The 11142-nt window shown below is 36.8% G+C and overlaps 1 pseudogene; it reads left to right on the forward strand.

Annotated features, from left to right (window-relative positions):
* The first annotated feature begins 254 nt into the window (after positions 1-254).
* Positions 255-2719, forward strand: LOC128097077 (nucleolin-like; annotated as a pseudogene).
* Positions 2720-11142: the final 8423 nt, after the last annotated feature.

The raw sequence follows: 11142 nt of genomic DNA on the forward strand, positions 1-11142 counted from the left end.
AGCAAAAACAAAGCAATAGGATATATCAAACTAAGAAGATTCTGCACTGCAGGGAAAACCTTCAAAACACTGAAGAGACAAGCTAAAGAATGTGAAAGAGGTCTTTCACCTCAGATGCTAGCTATAGCTGGCACTAAGTCATACATGCTTCAGTGTCTTCAGTGCCTATAGCCATCACAACCAATGTTGGTAGGTTTTCTGTAGGCTATTGTGTGCATTTTACTTGTCACACACACCATGGTCATAATGCCATCATGCTGGAACTTGCAAAGGCCGGAAAAAGACTTGGTAACTCCAAGAAAATGGCCCCTCCCCAAAAGGATGTGGAAAAAGTGAATGAAGATAAAGAGATGTAAGAGAATGAAGCTGACAGCAGTGGAGAAAAGGTGGTCATCCCACAGGAAAAAATAATGCAAGAAAGCTACTTCCTTACCACAACTCCAACAAAGAAGATGGTTGTTTCACAAACAAAAAAGGTAACAGTTGCCACACCAGTTAAAAAAAGCTGTTACTCTAGACAAAAAGACAACAGCCACATCAGTCAAGAAGATGGTTAAACTACTCAAAATAATTGCAACCCCTGGTAAGAAGTGAGTCACACAAGCCAAAGCATTGTGGGCAACTCCTGGTAAGAGGGGTAAGAGGAGAGCTGTCACTCCAAGGGAAGAGCTAAGAATGGTGAGAATGTCAAGAAGTAACACAGTGATGAGAATAAAGATGATGATAATGATGAGCCGCAGGAGGAATTTGAACCACCAATAAAGAAAGCAGTGACTCCAGCAAAAGCAGTAGCTGCTGCTCCTTCTTCCAAAGATGAGGAAGGAAGATGATGAGGATAATGATGATAAAGAGGGGGGGGAGGTGACTCCTCAGAAGAAGCCATGGATATCACAAATGAACGGAGAGCAAGCTGCTGTCAAAGCTGTTTCTATGCAAACCTATGTGATTTCGGAAGAAGATGAAGATGGAGTAAGATGATGATGACGAAGAGCAGGAAAATGAAAAGGAAGAAGAAGAAAAAGGAAGAGTCTGGGAATGCAGGACCTGGAAAACAAAAAAAGGAAATGACCAAACAAAGATAAGCTCCTAAAATCAGGAAACATAAGTTGGAAGGCTCAGAAGACCCGTGCTTTTCAGTCTATCCATTAGAAACTGTAATCCTACCGAATCTGTTGCTGAATTAAAAGTTGCCATTAGTGAACTTTTGGATAAAAATGGTCTTGCTGTTATGAATGTAGGAACTGGCACAAATAGAAACATTGGTTATGTGGATTTTTAATCTGCTGAAGACCTAGAAAAGACCTTGGGACTCACTGTTTTTAAAGTGTTTGGCTGTGAAATTGAACAAGAAAATCTAAAAAGGAAAGATAGTAAGAAATTAGAGCTGTAAAAATACTTTTAGCCAAAAAATCTGTCTTTCAGCATTGTAGCACAAATTGTTAGAAGGTCTTACTAATGAAAACAAACCTGGGGCCAGGTATTGGGGTGAATGCGGGAAGATCAGAGAAGCAGAACAAGCCACAGCCACCTCACCTTGCCAATTTCTCAGCTGATCCTGTTTCTTCAGACTGGAAGCCTCTGTGTCCTCATCTAAATGGGTCTCAGCTGAACTGCTGCTAAAAAACAAAAAGCTTAACCAGCTCTATTTCCTCATCCTCAAGCCTTAAATACCTTTCTGCCTCCTGCCATTACTTCCTGGGATTAAAGGAGTGAATCACCATGCTTGGCTGTTTCTAGTGTGGCCTTGAACTCACAGGGATCCAGGCAGATCTCTGCTTCTGGAATGCTAGGATGAAAGGCGTGTGCTAACACTGCCTAACCTCTATGTTTAATATTGTGGCTGTTCTGTTCTCTGACCCCAGATAAGTTTATTAGAGTGCACAATATTTCGGGGAACACAATACCACCACACAGCATTACTCAGGATTAGTTAAAAGAAGTGTATGAAGAGGCCAGGAAGATCAATTTGATCATCCAGGATAGAAAGAGTAAAGTTATTGCTCATTCTGAATTTAAGAGAATTGATTATGTTGAATTCAACAAGTTTATAAAGAAATAAACTCTGATGAAAAGCAGGGCCAGAGCTTGATGCATAATCTGTTTCCCCCTACTACAGACTAGAGAGGAAAGGCAAGGATAGAGAGAGTTGGAAATAATAGTAGTTGGAGTGGTGAATCAAACTTTGGTTCAAGTAATCTTTCCTACTGTGCAACAAAAGAAACTCTTCAGCAGTTATTTGAGAAAGCAACTTTTATCTAAGTGGCCCAGAATGAAAATGGCAAATCTAAATGGTTCTCATTTATAGAATTTGCTTCATTTAAAGAAGCTTGAAACTTCTGTAATAAAGTGGAGATTGAAGGCAGATAAGGCTGCAGATACAGGGACCCAGGGAAATTGCCAAATGTAAGAAGTCAGACATCCAAACTGTTTGTCAAAGCTTTGTCTGAGGTTACCACTAACAAGACAGTAAAAGAGTCATGTGAGGACCCTGTTCATGCAAGAATAGTCACTGGTGGGGAAACTGACTCCTCCTAAGCGTTTTGTAGAATTCAGTAGTGAGAAAGATGCCCAAGCTGCCAATGAGGCCATGGAAGATGGTGAAAGTGATGGAAACAAAGTGCCTTGGACAGGTCCAAAGCTAAGGGGGAAGATGTCTTCACTGGCTTGGAGGCAGAAGAGGAAGAGGCCCATTTTGTGGCAGAGGCTCGGAAGGCTTTGAGGGTTGATGGGGCTTCTGAGGCAGCAGAGAAGGAGGGGAGAAATTCAAGTCACATAGAAAGACGATGAAATTTGAATTGTTTCTTCCATCCCTGTCTTTCCCTCTTCTTTTGAAAGATAATGCTCTGGAGTTTTTATGGTGCCTGTTCAGTGACAGCCTTCAGAGGACATTCTAAGACAGTAGATAGCCATGAAAAAAATTTTTTACAAGAAAAACACCTTGTTGGTTTTTACTGGATATTCACATAAAATTTTAAAAGATGAATGATTGAGCTAACCCTTTACAATACATTTTAAAATTATATTATTTTATACTGTATATGAAACCATTATTTTCCTACAAATAGGTGGGAGTTTTTGATTTGGATGTTGTAAAAGAATGTTATATTATGTGTTTTGCTTCACTGACAAATTAAAACTCCTGTACTATGAAGCAAAAAAAGGGAATATTTTTCTTTGAATTATTTATCTAAGAAAGATTAATACTCAGATTATGGAAGGAACATAAAAACTCCATAACAGAAAAGCTAACCCCTAGACACTCATAAAGAAAAAACTCAGATGGTCAAGGAATTTATGTAACATTTTCAGCATCACTAGCCATCAAAGAAACATAAGTCAAAACTATGATGGGATATGTTTGAATTGATTTGAACAAAAAGTAGAAAGAAATATTGAAAACTATAGTGAAGATATGGAGAAAACTGAAGTTAAATATTTGAATATAAATTAAGATAGCCATTCTGAAAAATAACATGAGGTTCCAGGATCTAACATGTGATTAAGCTAAATCACTTCTAAGTATATACCAAGGAAAATGTTATTTTATCAATAGACATTTGGATGCCTAGGGTTATTGCAACTTTATTCACAATATTTAAGATAAAGAATCAATCTAGATTTCCATCAATAGGTAAATGGATGACGAATGCAATATTCGTGTATTTACATGTGTATGTTTGTACTAGCATATTACATTTACAACAAAATGCCTAGAATTGAAGAATATTGTGTTAAGTGAAGTGGAATTCAGACAATTATGACATGTTCTTTCTCTGTGTGGTTAGTTTTAAAAGACTGAAGTCAAAATGAATGTAAACTGGCAATTTCTTCATCCTAAAAAGTCATGAGAGATGTAAGGAGTTTGAATACCAATTACTAAACTGAGTTTCTAATATTCTCTAGCATGGTGGGGTGATTATTGTGGCAATATTAGCATTCTGGCCTGCCCTTTGGGGGCCCGCCCAGCATCCTGACATCGTCTTAGGTAAAGTCTCCTTTAAAAGAAAGCTCCTCTCCTTTCTCCCCTCTCTTCCTTCCTCTCTCCCTCTCTCTTCTTCCATGAGGCTGTTTTGTGCACCTCATCTCTCTCTCTCTCTCTCTCTCTCTCTCTCTCTCTCTCTCTCTCTCTCTCTCTCTCTCTCTCTCTCTCTCCTCTCTCCTCTCTATTTCTTCTCTCCTCTCCTTTTAATAATAGAACTTTTCACATAGGTGCTGCCTACATATTGTGTGTGACTTTCTGCCTTACCTCCTTGGCCTCTGCCTGCTTTCTCTCCTGAATAGCGTGTCTCCCTCACCCACTGGGTAGCTCAACACAAACCCGCCAAGGCCTCTCTCGCACAGTTTTATAAAAACTATACTTTAAAATAATTTGCTTTATTATTCATGAATGACTAGAAGAAGAGAAGTAAAAGTTTAAGGCATGATAAGAAGGAGGAAATATTAATTACCTTAATTTGATGACTACAGAGTTCATACATGTATTAAAATATCATACTGTACTTTAGAGATTTGTAAATTATAATAAAAAAATTAAATGTTTGTAAGATTAAAAAAAGAAAGATATTCAGTACCCAAGAGAAAATATGCATATGTACATTATTTTTCATCCATTTTTACAAATAAATGTGTCTTTTAGTTCATTGCTTTGCAAATGTAATTTAATGTAACTGACACAGTTGGATCAATATTTACTGTATTTGCTTTTATTTTCTATGCTGCTCTTTTTATTGCTGGTTTTGTCTGTCATTCTCTTCCATCTGTTGTAATTTTGACCAAACTTTCCATTTTCTTTTCTTGTTCTTCCTTCCTTAGCTGTATGTCACAGTTCTTTTAATATAATTTCTGCCTGAAATATTGCAATATATAGTAATACATCGCATTTATACAAATATATGTTTAACTAATACAAGCCTACTTTCACATAACATTCTACTACTTCATGAATAGCATTAGCTCTTATAGCAAAATAGTCTGATATCCACCACAATATCTTATATAACCATAATGATCATTATTTCATCTCTGTACAAGCATATGCAAGATAGCTGTACAAGTATATGAAATCTATAAGAAACCTGTCTTAGCTTCTGTTCTAATGATATGAAGAGACATGTTACCAAAATATCTCTAATAAAAGGAAGCATTTAAATTTGGAGCTTGTTTGCTGTTTTAGAAGGTTAGTTTGTGGTCCTCATGGTAGGAAGGAGACAGATGGGTCTGTAGCAGTGGCTGAGAGCTTTATATACTGATCTGGAGGCAGCAGGCAGAGAGAGACACTGGACCTGATGTTGGCTTTTGAAAAAAAATAAAACACCACCATTAGTGATGTGTTTCCTCCATGAAGGTCATACCTACTCCAGCAAGGCCACACTTCCTCCAACAAGGCCACACATTCTAATACTTTTCAAATATTTCCATTCCCTGATGACTAAGCATTCAAATATATGAGCCTATGGGGGGTCATTCTCATTCAAATCACCACATGATCATACACAGTCAAACGCACTGCTTATGTAATTCCTCCCATCAAGCTATTATGTTTATATGAAGTATTTTATATTTTATCTTTGCTTATTCCTTCTTCACTGTCCCCCATCCACCTTTTTATGTGTCTCCAATTTATGTTTTTTACCACTTCGCTTCTCTCAACATTTGTCGCACAACAGATAAGTTATGAACAAAGTCATTCAATTGTTATTCTACTCATAAAATTTTAATTTGTGCTTTGATTCTGAATATATTTCCAAAGAATAAAAATATTAATTAGTGGTCTTAATTTCTAAATAGCTTAAATATTTCTAGCAACATGGCAATAGTGGATTCTTTACTGAGCGCCATGACTTCACTAGCTCTGGGAAGCTAAGTTTCCAGTGCAAGGCATGGTTTCCCTTTTGGTGATCTGTCCTGACTTTGGGTTTTCTTCCCTCGGGTTTTAAACATGAAAACAGGCATTGATTTCTGCTTTCCAGAGGAGATATAACAATGAACATTTATATTCTCCATGGTTCAGGAAATGTTTCCGTATATGCTGAGTGAGACTCTCTCAAGCCTCATACTGCAACTTATTTTAAAAGGTCCCTCGAGAAGCTGCTTTGGTTTCAGTATGAAAATCAATCGAATGTTGTTCAGATTATATGAAATAAAGTAGAATTTAGAGACTAGTCTTATTTGAAAGTAAGAATTCACAAAACCCAAGGTTTAATTTAGTCACTAACTCAATTCTCCTAAAAGATTTCTAAATGAGAAAATAAACAAAAAACCTACCCTCATTCTGTTGTTGAAGAATCTGAAAATTAGTTCAGTGAGCTCCACCACGTTATTCTTCTTGTTCTGAGTTAAAAATCAAATAGAAGATGCACTGGCTATGAACAGTTCCTCCTGATTTGTTAGAATACTTTTCACAGTAAAACAGCTACCACTTTGAAACAGTGCTTCAGTGTACAGCTCAGGTGAGTTTTGAATTAGAGATCTTTTTGCCTCAGTTTCTGGAGCACTAAATTCATAGCTGTGCTCTAACACATCTGGCTCTGGAAAAACAATGTCAAAGGTTACACATCAAAATATATTTTAAATTATTTAGTTGTATAGTTGCAATCTCAGAAAATTGGCTGGTGATGATTTCTATCTTTAAATAAACTAAATTTTAATACTTCAGAGGAAAATAGTTTGGTTTTGAAAATTAAATTTTGGAATCCAATATATCTTCAGGACAAACTACCCAGTTTATTGAAAATAGTAGCTAAGATTTCATATCATGTAACTGTTTACCATCACATCAAGTTCATATGTTGAAGTCTTACTCCTTAAGCCTTTCTTAAAATTGATACTGTATTTGGACATGGGACTTTTAAGGAGGCAACTAATTTTCAATAAGATCTTTAAAGTAGACCCCATTCGATTGTGAAATTGCCACTAAAAGAAAAGGAAATTACACACACACACACACACACACACACACACACACACACACACACACACACACACACTCACTCACAAGAAAAGACAATGTAAGGACACAGCAGGCTGCAGCCATCTGCAACAAGAGAGAAAGAATTCTCTGAAGAAACCATACAGCCTATGAATACCTTCTATTATGATACCTTGATCCAGTTTCTGCATTCTGTAGATGAACTTCTATCTTGTAAGCTATCCACTCAATGGTACTTTATCTTTGTTAGGAATACTCCATTGGAGTAATATCCCATAACTGATATTCTATGACTTAGATTCTTTTGACCCACATCTATAAGTAATCACACTTGGGAATCAATGATAGAATTTAGAAAACATCAATAGTAAGAAGTGGACAGAGGTACATAGTCACACTGTATTAATGACTAAAAGCAGGGCTGCCTCCCATGGTACATTATAACGAACACTTAGAGTGTGATATAAATGAGTGTCTCTGTCAAATTAGCTATAAAGGATATGTGAGCAACTTGTTAAAAACATGAAATAATCCTAAGTTTAACATTATGAAAAGTCTGTTACATATCTATAGATTTTATTTGAACATGGCAAAGCATTCTCCCACCAGCTGGCTCATGAATATATATACAATCCATTGTGCTTACTGCTATTTAACCATAGACCACTAATGAACTATATTAATATAATTATTACTTAGGGATTTACAGCATTCAGCTACTTCATTTTTTACTGGTAGACATGCATAATTTTAAATTTGGCAATAATATACATTTATTAATATAATAAAATGTTTCAAGAGTATACGTTATGGCATAAGACTAATTAAAATGTCCATCACTTCATAGTCTTATAATTTATTTATGATGAGGATACTTACAATGTACTTGTAACAATTTTGAAGGATACAACTTATTGCTATTAACATTGCTATCAGTAGATCCTACAAGTGTGCCCATCTTAATGATAATAAAATGAAACTGTTTGAGCAGCATTTGTCTTTCCAGTTTATATCTCAGTTTCCAGTATCCACATTTAACTATCTACTTTTGTGAAATAAAATTTCATATTCCATGTATAAGTAAGATAATGTGATATTTACATATGTGTGTCTCATAATTCTTTTAGGTTTACTCATGTTGACACAGATAACAGAATTTCATTGTTTTTAAAGTCTGAATAGGTTTTAATTTTGTGTTATATCTACTACATTTTTTTAAAAGTTCCTTTATCTGGTGAGGGTAGTTATGAATTTTGTCCCAAATATTGGCTGCTATTAATCATAATGCAATGTATATAAGAACATAAAGGTTCTTCCATCATGCTGATGTCAAAAAAAAAAAAGACATACAAAATGCTAACAGATGTCTGAAAACAATTGGTATTATCACTAAGCACAAGTTAAAGCCGTAATGAGATACTGGGTTTAAACTGTTAGAATGCTATTGTAAAAAGATGGAAGATCAGCAGCCAAGTCTTTAGTTGAGTCTTTATATATGCTTACTCAGTGAGCACTTGGATCTATGACTAGTGTTCTTGGCTTCACTTGTTTTGGCTCATATGGGTGTTGCTTGAGGTTCAGTCATAGACATATACTGATTCATGGGTGGGGTAGATGAAATGATTCTAGCTCAAGGGTAGGAAGTATGGCTTCTGACCTCATGAACACTATCCATATTACATGACAGGGGTTGCCAGTGCTGGACACAGTGATCTTAGGATCTCTGATTTCATGGGCAAAGTCCACATGCTCAGGATCAAACTGAGATGAGAGCTTCCTTCCTGCTGGCTAGCATTCATAGTGCCCAAATTCATAGTACAAGTCACAGGGATAGAGAAAATCCATCAAAGAGCTCCCTAGACTGAATTCTTTTCATGCTATAGTACTGTCATGCCAGGAAAGGTGTGTCCACTGATAAAATAATAGTGTGAATGTTTAAGGGTGACCAACATATTCTGGTTGCATATGAGTCCTGCTCCAGAAAAGGGAAATCATATCAATTTACATATTGCATTGTAAACTTAGGTAAAGCTCATGGCTGGTATGTCAACAACTGTGGAGACATGCATAAGACTTGCATAGTATCAGGCATTCCAGCATTTACCTGGGAGGCCCTTGAAAGAGTTCATCCTTCTTTTATAATTCATTGGCTGAAAATGATTAGTTAGAGATGGGTAGTCATTTTGTTCAGTAATGGAGACACTAGTTAGTTGTCTATGTTTCAGGCTAGCAGCGTATAAACTCAGTGGATAGGTGGAAAGAAATTGCTTAAATTTATTTTAATCATGAAATATATTTTCTTCTCCTTTGATTGTAATTGATAATTTTGTGGAGTATGATAGTTTGGGCTGGAGTCTGTAGTCTCTCAAAATCTGTAAAAACATCTGTCCAGTCCCTTCTTTCTTTCATAATCTCCATTGAAAAGTGAGATGATCTTCTAGTGGACCTGGTTTTACATGTGACTTGGTATTTTTCCCTTTCAGCTTTTAATATGCTTTCTTCTTCTGTATATTTAGTGTTTGTTTTAATTTTTATGTGTCATTTGGAGCTCCTTTTTTGATCCTGTCTACTTAGATTCTGAGTCCCTTTTGCATGTGGATAGGTCTTTGTAAAATCAGATTTGGAAACTTTTATGATTTTTGTTAAAAATATTTTCTATGCCTTTTACCTGGGTTTCTTCTTCTAATCATGTTACTCATGGGCTTAATCTTTTCATAGTGTTCCAGTACCTTTTCTTCAATACTTGAAATTCCATCTTCCATTTCTTTTAATATGTAAACAAGGCTTGCTTCTGAGCATTTTTGTTTGATATTCAGTGTTTTTCATTTTAAACAGTATTCAGTTTTATTTTTCTTTAGTGATTCTATTTGTATGTTAAATTCTAATTTAATTGTTATCATTTTCATTTAACTATTGTGTTTTCCAGTCTTCATTGAGGCACTTATTAATATACTCTATTTTTTGTTTTGTTTTGTTTTTACTTTTCAAGACAGGATCTCTTTGTGTATTCCTAGCTGTCCTGGAACTCAGTTTGTAGACTAGGCTGGCCTTGAACTCACAGAGTTCCTCCTGCCTCTGTCACCGGAATACTGGGATTAAAGGCATGCACTGCCACCAACCCCCAGCCTATTCATATCCTCTTTTAGGTCCTTGAATATACTCATGATTCTTTATTTGAAGTCCTTACTTGTGCTTAATATTTTTTCTCAGGGCATGTTACAATTGGGATGCTGATTTCATGAGGAGGCAAATTGTTTATGTTTGTGGGTTTTATTTGTTTGTTTGTTTGTTTTTATGGGATTTATGATGTGGCTGTGTTTTTTGTGATGTTTTCATCTGATCTTGCTTTTGTTGGGTGGGTGCTCATTTACTGAGTTGTTATTATCCAAATCAGACAGTGTGTGGACAAGAGGAATAATGGTTCATTTTCAGGAATGGGTCTCCACTGGGTTTTAGCATTTAGTCGCTGCTTGTTCCCAGATCTGAAATTCTTGTTGGAACTCTGGGTTCAGACCAAGAAGTCCCTGATCAGGGCAGTAGGTGGAGTGGATGATAGTCCAGCAGGATGCAGATGGAGATTAACCTAGAGTTCTTGTAAGACTTGCTATCTGGCTCCACAAAGGGAAGCAGAGGAAGAACTGGTGGTACCTTTGGTCAGGCCAAGGATAGGGACAGGTTTGAAGTAATGGGGATGGACTGGGATGAGGACCTAAGGAATACAGCAGGGGCTGGAAAATTGGTACCCTACAGACAAAAGGGTGGAGCTGGAAGGAGGGGACAAGTAAACTAACTGAATCTCAGACAAGCATGGTGGCTGTGGGTCCCTAGTTTAGAGCAAGTCTATGGACCATTAGGGGAGTCACAAAGGTAATGGAGATGGACTAGGGGGAGTGGCTGGAAAGAGCAAAGGAGAAGATCTAATGGGATCTTGGCCCTCATAAAGAGTGCAAAATCAAGCTGTCTTTTTTTTTCCAGTTTTTTATTTATTTATTTATTTTAATTTATTTTGCAATACAATTCAGTTCTACATATCAGCCACGGATTCCCTTGTTCTCCCCCCCTCCCGTCCCCCTCACCTTCCCCCCAACCCCCCCCCCCCCCCCCCATTCCCATCTCCTCCAGGGCAAACCCTTCCCAACAGACTGAGGTCAACCTGGTAGACTCAGTCCAGGTAGGTCTAGTCCCCTCCTCCCAGGCCGAGCCAAACAATCCTG

Source organism: Peromyscus californicus, unplaced genomic scaffold (genome assembly GCF_007827085.1).
Source record: "Peromyscus californicus insignis strain IS unplaced genomic scaffold, ASM782708v3 Scaffold_5__1_contigs__length_169319896, whole genome shotgun sequence".
Lineage (NCBI taxonomy): Eukaryota > Metazoa > Chordata > Mammalia > Rodentia > Cricetidae > Peromyscus > Peromyscus californicus.